Source organism: Ambystoma mexicanum, chromosome 1q (assembly GCF_040938575.1).
Source record: "Ambystoma mexicanum isolate Mex_15411 chromosome 1q, UKY_AmexF1_1, whole genome shotgun sequence".
Classification (NCBI taxonomy): domain Eukaryota; kingdom Metazoa; phylum Chordata; class Amphibia; order Caudata; family Ambystomatidae; genus Ambystoma; species Ambystoma mexicanum.
In genome coordinates this window covers 265,549,967-265,562,247 of record NC_090922.1, presented here as the reverse complement: position 1 = coordinate 265,562,247, position 12,281 = coordinate 265,549,967, and the positions used below count along the sequence as shown (strand labels likewise).

General features: G+C 45.5%; 1 protein-coding gene across 5 annotated transcripts in view; it reads left to right on the top strand.

The window, feature by feature from the left end:
• The window catches only part of SDR42E1 (short chain dehydrogenase/reductase family 42E, member 1), a 252,431-nt gene that overhangs the window by 151,210 nt on the left and 88,940 nt on the right, over positions 1 to 12,281 (top strand). The window contains exon 1 of one of the 5 annotated variants that reach the window (XM_069638485.1): positions 4,393 to 4,561. The exons of 3 other annotated variants lie outside the window; for them this stretch is intronic. The gene's annotated coding sequence lies outside the window, so the exon portion shown is untranslated. Of the gene's footprint in view, positions 1 to 4,392; positions 4,562 to 12,281 lie in introns of those variants that run through there. One more of the 5 variants, XM_069638503.1, reaches the window with a different exon arrangement.

Below are 12,281 nucleotides of genomic sequence, written 5' to 3'. Positions count from 1 at the left end.
TTGTCCTAAAACCCTCTTCGACCCAACAATGGCACATGGCAGCTGCTCAGTTACCATGCACCACACAATTGCGTTGACATGGTCTATATGCAAAATAGCAATGCAGAGATGGGGAAAGAAAGGGAGGTGGGGGTTACATACACATGAGGGAGAAAGCCAGATAAGTTTGATCCCATCCAAATTATTGGATAGAAAAGGTAGAAAATAGGACTAGAAAAGGTACTAGATGAGTGTCCTTGGTGTTGAGGACACAATAACTGGGTGAGTGTCCCTTTCACTTGCGTCTCCTTTCAGAAACAATGTTTTGAGGGGGAGGCAGAGTAAGGGAGGTGCCAGGGGGCACATCAACAGGAAATTATGTAAAAGAAAACATCCGGTCGAAATGAAGTATAGAATATAAACTAAAATGAATACTACCAAAACGTATGAACTCAAAATTATACTCCTGAAATTGCCACGGCTCAAATGTGGCAGATGAGGTATTGGCGATATGCTGGAGTCTTCCACACTGCAGGTCATTGCGCATTGATATTCTACAGTAGTAGTCTGGAAACATCTGGTGCCATCACCCAGGGACTAAGCAAGACTTTTGGACAAAGTCCGACCATGAAACTAGTAAGAGCCTTGCTCTGCCTCATTTGTATTTTCTAACATCTTTCTCACCTGCAGGTACAGAGCACAACAATTTCTCAGCATAGACTACAGTCGCAGAGCAGCAACAAGTTCACATGTTTGCTTCAATGCAAACAATCAAAGTTATTTGAAGTTTGTTTCAATCACGTTAAAGGTGTAGGAATAATGCAGATACCTGCAATCCACCTGGCTCCTGGGCGCCACCCTACAAGAATGTGCAGACATTCAGCTATCGAGGCAGCCAAATAAAGGAGAAAGGTGATCACTTAAGGATGCTTTACAAAGGGGGAGTAGCTTCCCCAATGGTGGGGCGTTTCATTTTACTAACCTGCCCTACTGTGCTCAGCTGGCTGTGATCCTTCAGATGCAGCAGGTCACAATATCCACGGGGAGAAGTCACATTACCTATTGGCTATCCATACTTCTCCTTTTCAGTGTACTTTAACGGGATCCCTGTTCAATCAAATATCCCTCAATTAAGTTGCATCTTAAACAGCGACGAGCTGCAATGCCCCTAGAGAACTACATTCAGAGCATCTTATCACAGTATGAAGCCTTTACACCGAGCTTTCAAACCATGCACCTTTTTTGACACAGCCTCAAATGCTGGCCAAGGTTTCTAAGTCGTGATCTGAGAGCTGTTCATAAATGCATTTGTTCACTTCTTGCACTTGGACCACCTAAACGTGGGCTGAAAGATGCTTGAACCTTAGAACAGTCTATCAAGCCTCATTGCTCCCTGTTCCCTACAATTTAAATACATATTTCATCTGAGCATGCAACAAAAATTGGTCAAAATTCAAGTCATTTAGTGGCGTCGCTGTTGGTGCCCAGAGCTATCTCTGTATGTTTTGCGTGGTTAACCCTGGTTTTTCCTAAACACCTTATGGACTAGAGTTGGCGATTTACACACAAGGAGCCAGACATTAGAACAGGACTTTGCCCCCAACTCAGTGTCCATCAGTCCTTAGGCCACTATTCATTTGATGTTGGCATCATTGTTTCTAAAAATCCTATGCACTTTCTAGGTATAATCCAAAAATATATTTGATTGCTCATATTGTTGGCTAATTTTGAAACTCTTGCCAAATAAGGTAATCCAGAAGCAGACCCCTTGCTTGCTTCCCAATGAGCGTCCGCTGCACCTACCTCTGGATTCCCAATAAAGCAGAAATGCTTGCATTTGTTTGTTACTCGTGCCCAGGGGTGATTTTGCCAGGTTTTTGGGCTGCATTGTGAGTAGGTGTTTTCCTGTGGTGTGGTATATACAGCTAAATTGTTATTGGAATCTTCCTGAGTGGGCTACATCCATAGAACAAGCGATACATGCATGTTTTTTCAGTCCCTTATCTGAGTGGTGTTGAGCATTTCCAAGGGTATATCGCTGGAGTGGCAATTTTAGAGAATACTTTTTTCTCCATTATTGGTTTTCATTTCTCTTTAATCTTATGCAATACGCATATATAAGAACACGTGGGTGCGAGTGCACAAAAACATTTCATGGGTATGAAGAAGCCTAAGTTGTTGTAGGGGGGACCTAGTTTAATGCTTCGCTTTGAGGCCTTAATCAGTTTGGTGTGCGCCACCGTCATAGACCAAACCAGGGGCACCTTGTGGTCTAGCCCCAAATCCCTGGTCAAGGTCTATGAGAAGAAGGTACCATTTGCTGGACTAGGCACATCTCTATCGAGAGAATGTGTTTGAATTGAACAGCAGTACATGCTAATCTTTATTTTGAGATTGCACCTAGAGTCTTGTGACTTGATGTCCAATTAGATAATGTTTTGGTGGGAAAATGCATGAACATCCTGTGCCAGAGCAAATGGGATTGTCCACTTTGGAGTTTGATCGGAGGTTAGTGATGTTTGGGTTGGGGGCTTTAAGATGAACTCCCCCACTTCACAGACCATTTCACCCCCATTGGGCATATCTAAAGATATGGAGGCTGAGGTCTGTTGTATCCAGTGAGCCACTAATGTAGAAAACGTTCTGGTACCAGAGGTGCTGGTTAGGCTGGAAGATAGTGGGTGCAGAGGACGTTTGAGTGAGATCTAGTGCAAGGCCCCTGGAAAAATCACCCACAAGTATTTGAGAAATGCAACCTGTTCGTCATGGACATACGGTGACAATCTGAAGGCTTTGATTGCCATGAAGGAGTCATGATCTTCCCTACCCCTTTCTTAGACTGCGTCCATTCTCCCATTAGACTGGTGCAGGTTTGTTTCCCAAGGCATATCAAATGGCACTCCAAACTAGCGGTGTCATCATTTTCCTGGTGGAGTGTGTGGATTGGCTCTGAGGTGTTGTGGTTGTGAGATTTTCTAACACCACAAGGTGCAGGATATTCGAACCTTATTCTTCAACATTTTAGCCTGTGATAGGAAGAGATGGAGAGGTTTGGTCTCACCCTAAATCCTGTGTAAGCGGGTTTTGGCAGATACCTATATCCTTTTGTGTATACGAGTGGTTTTGCCAAGTGTGAAGGTAATGTCTCATGTCAGAAAATTCCAACTGGTACATTTGTGTAATGTTGGCTAGACTTGTATGATGAGCCCATATTCCATGATGTGCAATGTCTTAATAAATATTGGCGTAAAGAATTTCATGGTTATATTTGGGTGTCTTTGGTGATTTATAGTATGCAACTAACAATAGAGAGGCATTGATTACTGAACATTGTATTTCCCAAGCAAGAAACCTAGCATATTACCCAGTCAGGCTGGGATACATCATCACAGTGAATCACACACCTATTTTGTCTATCTGTCCGAAGGTTTTAACTCGGTTGTGTGACTGGTACAGTGCTTTGCAGTTAATCAGCGATTGAGGGACCTTTCTGGCTAAAATAACCAGTTGCTACAAGGAGCTTGTAAATAGGAGGTTGTGCTTTTGGAGTCTTCTCCGAGTGCCTCAGAGTAAACGTTACTTAACTCCGTTGTATTTATTTTTAAAGAAACCTCTCATTGTGTTCTTGCGCGGTTTAAGACATGCGTGCGTGTACACTGAACGTGTGGGCTGCATCCGGAGGATCACGTGGGGCAGGAGACATGAATTATGTGCATCCGCATTACGAAAAAAAGCCTTTTGCAATTAGACGGACCCAAATTGGCTGCTTTTGGCCAAGTCGCTTCCCCCCTTATGAGGTTGTCCCTTACAACGCACTTATCTTTACTCATTTGCTTCACCTTGCCTGCGCATACTTTTATCTTTTTTCTTACTAATGTTAACCCCTTCCTCACAATGTTTGTTTGTTTGTTTTTTTAACTTTATCAGGTCAGCAGTCTCTTTCAGGGTGAGGAAATCCTATCTCCCAAAGACCGGGACATCTTGTTTTAAGTGAGGGACAACGGGTATGAAGTAATTTTGTCCACTTGTCTTTGCAGCTGTCAGTTCTGTGCACTTCAGGGTTAAATAAATAGAGTGTGCTTTTTGAAGTGACAGTGTTTCCCTGTAGGCAGCAGAAGCAGTGAGCCCCAAGCATCAGTTGCCTAGCAACACACCCGTAGCAGGAGAAACGCTATCAGTTTTCCGGGGCCAATCGGCTGAAGACGGTGACTGCATATAACGGGTGGTCGTCCTGACTTGCTCACATGCTGTAAGAGCTCTGTCTAGGGTGGGCACGTCCTAGTGCGAACTACTTCCCTAGGCTGGAAGAGCTCTGGCATCGATCGGGTCGGGATCATGTTTCCAGTGAACCTTCCTTTTTGCTGCCAGTATAGTACAACACCCCCGCCTCACAAGGGAAGTGAACCACAATTCCCGTGAAGCGCCGCGCGGACTTTTCCATGCCCATCAACTCGTGTGTTTGCTCCGCCCACGGGCGCAGGTAGATGCGCTTCCGGTGTGAGGTGCTGCAGACTACACGAGAGTGAGTGGGAAGAGCTGATAGAAGGAAGCTGAGAGAGCAAGAAGCGGATCCGGGGCAAAGGTGAGTGAGACAGGAGGGGCGCTTAGGAGGCAGTACTTTGAGTAATAGCCACTTGTGTACCACCCATTCTGCTCTCCGCGACTTCCAGACGATTTAATTTGGCTCTATACACCTGCCTCTGTATATTTCACTGGCTCACATGTGAGGGTAGGCATCCAATCACAAACGAATTACCTGCATTGGCTGACAAGAAGTGCTGTCACGGGGAAGCATACTTCCAGAGACCGTCTGATAAACGTGTATATTTTAGTCACTTTTCACACATACTTCCCATGCACGCCTGGCATGTAATATTCGTATCACTTTTAGCACTTACTTTTTAATCGGATTCCTTGTAGCGTAGACCAAATGCCCCATGGCCGAGGTGCCTGCTTTACGTCTGCTCGTGCGTGCCATCGTTATAGAGCCGGGATGTTGGAAGGGTGAAACACGAGGTATCAGCAACTGGGAGTTATGAGGGGTGTGTTACGGATTAAAGGCATGCTGTGTACTAACTAGCTCACTGTCCCACCAGAACAGCATGGGCCGTTCGGGCAAACCTGTGCTTTTGCAAGGAACTTTGGGTTGGTCACCCTAGGTTACGTGGGGGAACCCAGACTTGGACCACTTGCTCACTTCTCAGAGAGGCATAGCTCCACATCAATGATGAGGCCCAACAAGGCTGAAACACGTGTCTGGGGTTGCTGCTGGTGCTCTTGTTCAAAAGTTGTTTGCCTAGCATTTCGGTGCTTGAACTCCCCTTGTGGTTGGGGTAAAGACTGATATGCATATTCCTGCTTTGTGATAAGTACAGTAAGCAAAAAGCGATGGCTGCGGACTCTCAAAGTGGAAAAAAACACAGAACAGGTTATCATGCCATGTTTTTTCATGAGGGGCGCCTGCTACCTTTTTTGTACTGTTCTATCCCACTGTGGTAAATTCTGCTGGTCTCTTTCTGCAAACTCGGTTGGTTGGCGGCCTATCCTTTTCGTTTGTACAATATATGTGAGTTTTCTACAGTAGTTTACAACTTAATGCATTTCACGGTGTTTGTTACTATGCACACAAAGAATGGAACATTTGTAGTTTGGGCTTTTAGGTGTCGCGAGCGACACATGTGAGCCCAAACCATTGCATTGGAGTACAGGTAGGGAGGAATGGCAATGGGGATGGACACACTCTGTAGGTGTTTGATTATGAGCCCACCCATTGCCTGGCCATGCTAATCCCTATGGCCATTCCTCCCTTGGGCCCCCCCCACCCCGAACCACCACCTCATCGGAACTCTTGGAGCTTGCTTTAATCGAGCCTTGCCATAAGGCTTTGCATTTAAAGTGCATGTCAGTGTTTGCTCAAAATAGTGTTATGAGAGTTAATGACATAATGGGAGTTGTAAACCCAATATTTTACCAGGCCTCACTTAAGTCACTCGTATTTATACGCATTTTGCATGTCCTTCACCGAAGTCCTGGAAAAAACCAGCATTGACAATGCCAACTTTTTTGGCTGTGGCCAGGCACTGCTATTACATGCCCAGGTACTCGCACCATTTTGCACCTGCTACCAACAATTTGTAGTTAATACCACTACGGCTGTGCCTGGTACGTGTCTTTCCCATGACCACACTAAAGCCCAAACTGTTGGCATTGCCAATGCTTGTTTGTAGTTCCTGTGCAAGCCTATCTCGCCTTTGAATTGTGGTAATGCAGACCATGAAATTGCACCCAAGAAAAATACTTCTTTTCTGGCACGTGTCAAGCAAGGGCTGTGTGTGTTACCTCTGAGAAGTGTGGGGGTACCCTGCCTCACGGCTTCTAAGGCCATACTGCAGTAGTTCCACTGACTTGTACTATTAAAGTCCTTTACATTTTTGCCATGTGCGTGCCTTTTTTGATATATAACAATGCAGATTAATTTAAAGCCTCAACAGCTTGGAATGCCCCCCCCCCACGCCAACGTTTTGCCTTTATGAATGTGTATATTGATGAAGTTTGCAATTTACTTAAGCGTAGTTCTCTTTATTATCCAAAACTTTGGTTTGCATTGCTGTCTGAGTCAATATAAGCATATTTTACAATCCATGATTTATTTTTCGCCACTTGTTAATGAGTGAAGTCCCAGCCACTGTGAAAAAAGAAGAGAATTAAATATAAATACTATGAGAATTTATCTTGTACCCTAGAACAGCCGGGCCTAAAGAACAGCATAGAATGATTCTTGCCCTGGGGGAAGCTTTGTTTGAACGGGTACATACCTATGACAATTTGGGCTTAAAAATAAAACGGGACTGCACCTGGAAGGCACAGTGAGAGAAAGCTGGATTGACTCTAGCCAGGTACAGTGGTGCCATAACTAAATTTGCCAGAGAACAAGGGGGTAAGGGCTGTGAGTGTAGCCCTAGAGGAATACAAGGCGCAGGCGCAGCAGGCAGCCTTTTACAGTGCCTAGTTGTGGAGCTGGACTAACAGCTCCCACTGGGCAGTTATATAAAATACGTTTCTTGTGCCTCCACATCCCCGCGCCGAACTTTCAGATTGCCCTCAAACTAGGTTTATAGCCTATAGAGAAAGTGCGATGGGCAAAATGTGTTATACTGGATAAATCTATGGACCAAGGGGAACTTGCTTAAATACAGAGGGGCAGTAGGAGATGTAATGTCCAAGGAAGGAGCCATGACACTGCAGTGGCTCTCATTCTTAAACAACAAACTCCAAGCACTTGGGCTTATTGAATGTTGGTCTGATTTTAATTTTATGGGTGGCGATTCCAAGGCTAATGTTCGACGTGCCCTTATGGCTACGAGGGAAGTCGAAATCGGAACAAAATTGTTGATTTTCGACCCAGTTGCAAAGATATTGGTCCCTGAAGCAGACTGAGGGGTATGGAGATTCTCCATCATGGGGTCTGGCATGGATTCACATGCTCATGAATATTCCCCGTCGTCAGGCTGGGAATCCTTGGTAAAGGAAAAAATCAGTTTCAGTTTCGTTTATGAACTGTCTTTTTCTACTAATAACCAATCACTGGTCTCTGGGTCATACTGACCCCAGCCAATGACTGCCCTCTACCTAAGCCTCTCCCCTGGCGGCCATCTTCAGATTTTTACCGCACGTTCAAGTGTTGGGAGTACTCGTGCGTAGCTCTCGAGCTTTTACTGCTTGTTGTGTTTTTTTGAAGTTTACTCTCATTTTTCGGTCAATTCGATCCTCAAGCTCCACCTCCATCTTCCGATTAACGGGGACCTGTTTTGGAAATTTCTACGCCCCTCAAGGGTGACTATTGGTTAAATTTCACTTCTTGGAGGATTCCGAAAGATCTTTGAGGCCTACCCTGCGTGGTCATGGCTCAAGACAAAGGCAAATCGACGCCCGTTGGATCCAATCGGTTTAGGATCTGCCCAGGATGTCCTTTCGGACCTCTGGAGGCAAGTCTCAAGGTGCCTCCAAAGGATCCGGTGGCAGCTGCTCGTCGTACCATCAGGCGGCACGTTCTTTGTCGCAGGAAGTCTACAGGGGCCACAGCAAGGCCGATGGACATATACGTCGTCGCCAAATTCTGGATGGTCACCCTTCAGCACGTGCTGGGACAGCTGGAAGAAGGGGACTTCTGTCGTCGCTGGACCTGGAGGATGCATACTTCCACATCCCCATGCACCAAGGGCATCGAAAATGCCTGCGCTTCGTGGTCCAGGGGCGACACTATCAGTTCCAGGCACTGCCCTTTTGTTTGAATTTGGCACCAAGGGTCTTCTCCAAGGGTTCTAAGTGATTTGCCCGCGGCTGAAACTACCGCGGCCGCGAACTACCAAAGGTTTGCACCTTTCTCATGCGAACACACACACAGCACACCCACATCCCCAACATAAACAAACCCCTCTTACCTTCATCTTCACGCTGGGTTCCTGCAGCGCCGGTTCCCTTTCACTTTGTGATCGGGAACCGGCGCCACAGGGTCCTTTTTTCAATGCTACCACCAAAAGTTTGAACTTTTGGTGGTGGCATTTTTAGAACTTTTGGTCATTGCGACCATTTTTTGCCGGTAAAATCGTCATGTGCCTGGCACTGGTGGCGGCGCGGCTGCGCCGCATGGGGATCCACATCTATCCCTATTTGGACGATTGGCTCATCCGAGCGAAGTCAAGGGAACACAGCGAGGACCGTCCACCTGCTAATGGAACTGGGGTTCTCGATAAACTATGCGAAGTCCTGCTTGGTGCCATCGCAGGACGCCCTGTACCTGGGAGCCAGGCTCAACACGGTGACGCGGTTGGCTTCACCGTCGAGGATAGGATAAAGGCCATCCTGGGCAAGGTTCAACGGCTGTTGACCACGGAAGTTGCCAGGGTGAGGTCCATCAAGTCCCTGCTCGGCATGATTTCGTCATGCATCTACCTTGTGCGACTGTGCAGGTTGCGGAATGCGGCCGCTGCAGGAGTTCCTCAACGCCCAGTGGATACAAGTGGCGGGAAGCTTTGAAGACAAGATCTCCCTCAAAGGGGCTTTCCGTCGAGCGATACAGTGGTGGGTCACCCGCGCACATCTCGCGGCGGGCATGGACTTCCAGACCCCAGCACCTCAGGAGACGGTGAAGACTGATGCCTCCCTGGAGGGATTGGGCGTGCACACCAGAGATCTCCACGCAAGAGGCCTTTGGCTCCCGGAAGAGAGGTCACTGCACATCAACGTCCTGGAGCTTTGGGCCGTGCTCTGGGTCCTTTCTTCCGTCCCTCAAGGGCAAAGTGGCAAGGGTCTTCACCGACAACACCAAAGATGTGTATAATGAGAGCCAGGCTGTTGCTGATCTACATGCTAAAATAAATTATCTTCCTACATCAATGCAACCATTGGAAGAAATTGAACAGATGCAAAATCAAATTTGGGTAATTGGTTGTCAGGCCCTTAAGATAGAAAATCAGATTCTTAGAAGTCTGAAATTAAGGAATACAATAAGCAAATATCAAGAGCACTGAAACTGGATAGCAAACCGCTTCATGTGGTTTAACCTCTGCATTATCAGATTACCAGAAGGGTCGGAAAAGGTGTTTTCAGACATGAAGGAATATTTAAATATCGTTCTGATAGAATTAGAGTTCATGGCAGATGCTTTTGTTGAAGATACATTTCTTATCCAGAGCCCATTGAAATCTGGATTTTGAAACCTTGAAGGAATCAATCCTAACTAATCCTAAAACAAAATCCTGGATAATGTATTCTTGTCATAAAATCCAGATAAGCTACAACAGCCCAGCTGTGGATCAGAAAGATTGGAATTAAATCCATATAGTAATTGATTTCCAAAGTTGGGTGCCAAGGCATATGTTCAATATTTTCTACAAATAATTAGCAGGCAGGATAAAATTGGAATAAACGGGAAGACATTTCACATTTACTATTTTAATGTCAAAACATCCTAAAAATGGCTTTAATTTTGTATGGTTTAGGATTGAGGGCTTGCAATGGCCGTCTCTCAGGAGATTCGCCCACCGTTCTAACATATAGAAGGGGTAGTGTGGCCATCTGGACTGCGTTCCTGTGGAGTGGGGAATGGTGATGGGTTTCAAAGTCTACCCCCGTTTGGAAAGTGATCATGACCCTGTCACCGGTTACCCTAAGAGACTGCTGAATGGGAACTAGGTCAGCTAAAGATAATCCCCATTGTACCGACAAAGCCTTAGCAAATAACGGACATAGAATTAAATGGGTTACTGTCTTCCTAAAGGAAAACACTTCCTGTTTTGCTTTGATGTGCCCCGTATTTGTGTCTCTACATCTTCCTGAGAGCGTTCTACTTGCTGCCACGTTAAATGATATTAAAGTAGAGGATACGCATAAGGCCTTGGTTTCCTTGTTGCCTCTTTTCATTACTGCACCATACAAGGTGAATAGATCTACGGTTTAAATAAAAAAACACATGGCTGGACAAAGAATGTCGACTTCCAAAAAAGGAGTTGGTGACAGTCTTGAAATTAAGCGCGGAGGAGATGTGCTTCACTGGATACTTTGTTTGATAATTTTAGTGTGCTGTATAACACAAATTATGTATGGGCCGGGGTTAATTTATGAGTAGGAGAAATGGGATCTACACGATCACTGCACGCCCCGTTTTTTCTAACACAAGAATGCCGAATCTGAAAATGGCGGCACCCCGTGAACACACAGATCACTCTGCACTTAATTCCCCTTGTCTGTAACTAGTCTTCCTGTATATACTTCTGCCCACAACACTTACCTTCGTGCCGTTGCCTCATCTCGCCAGTCTTCATTTGCCGTGTGTTCCCTATCCCTAATGTGTGTGGGAACCTCCTGAGTTCCCATTTTTCTTTTTCTTTCCTTTTATAAATGTATACTCTGCCGCACTCCATCTAATGCAAAGGGGTGACACACCCCTGCAGCTTCCGCTCCCCTTGTGCAGTATTTCGGCATTCAACATTTTTGTTACTGCCAAATACGCAGAAAACACGCATTCTGGATATCTTTTTGCCAAAAACTAGGGATACCTGCAAAGCGATGGTCTTTCAATAAAGGACAGTCTGGTTCGAGGCGGGAAATGGAGGCAGCCCTTAATTTACAAAAAGCATGCAAGCCCCCAGGACAGGACAAAAACGTACTAGACCTTTTTAAAAACGAGACTTCAGTTTGGGTCGTCTTTTTAACTAGATTGTTAATTATTAATTCTACCAATTCTCCCCTTTCAAGTTGGATTTATGCATAAATGGTCTGAAAATGGGCATTAGATGGTGTCGGAGAGACTTATTGTGGAAAGTGCTGGTTGCTTGCTAAGTCCCTGCACCCTTTATATCAGTAGCTATGCCGTAGTAAGGTGGGCACAAGGGGTTGGGGGGGGGGCGATCACAAAACCGTGTGCAACAAGGTTTTGCCTTTGTCCTCTCATTGTTTCATCTTTGTTATTGGTCTGGCTACTAGCCTAACTACTCTTTGCATAACCTCAATTGAAATGACCCGAAGTGTGGCATTCTGCTATTTGCAGATGCTCCTGCTAGTATCTCCAGAACAAGTATGGGACGTATAAAATTTCTTAGAGTAGTGCATACATCTTACAAGGGGCAAAGCTTGACTAGCAAAAGTGCCACGACTTTTTCTATGATTTGCCCCTGCACCAAGTAGTTAAAATGTAACCCGACGTTGGCTGTGGACATCGTCCAGCAGGCCTAGCTTTTTGATTATTTCGTGTTAGGTTTATCGAAGTGGTTTGTGGGGCCCCTAGATTCTGGAAAGTAGAGAAAAGTAACCTTTTCAGAAAGCTCTACTTTCTTTCACTGAGCACATCAAGTATTCTAATGAACCTAAAGGTGGGCCTGAGAGCCATAGGTTATGAAGCCAAACTTAAGCTATTTTATATTGGCTTACCAAGGTCTGAGGAACTCGTCTGCGGAGAACCTGGGTGGGAAGAAATAAGTTCCCTGGGATGGGTGGAGAGAGGGTTCAAATCATAGAGATGGTACCGACCTATAAAGCAGACCTTGAATTGAACTTAATCCACTTGTGAGTGGGAGGCCTCCACATCCAGGATGAAGGCAAAGCATGATTAGTGGGTCGTATGTGATATGTTCTCTAGAGGCCAGCATGCATCCACTTACATGATACATATAGAAATGTCTTAAGCAGAATCAAGGTGGCACAGTTGTTGAGGAGGATTTTGTTTATGAAATGTATCTTAAATATCCTCTGCAGCAGACGTAGCAGGCAGTTGAATCCGGGGGAATTCGGATAAATGTACTTTT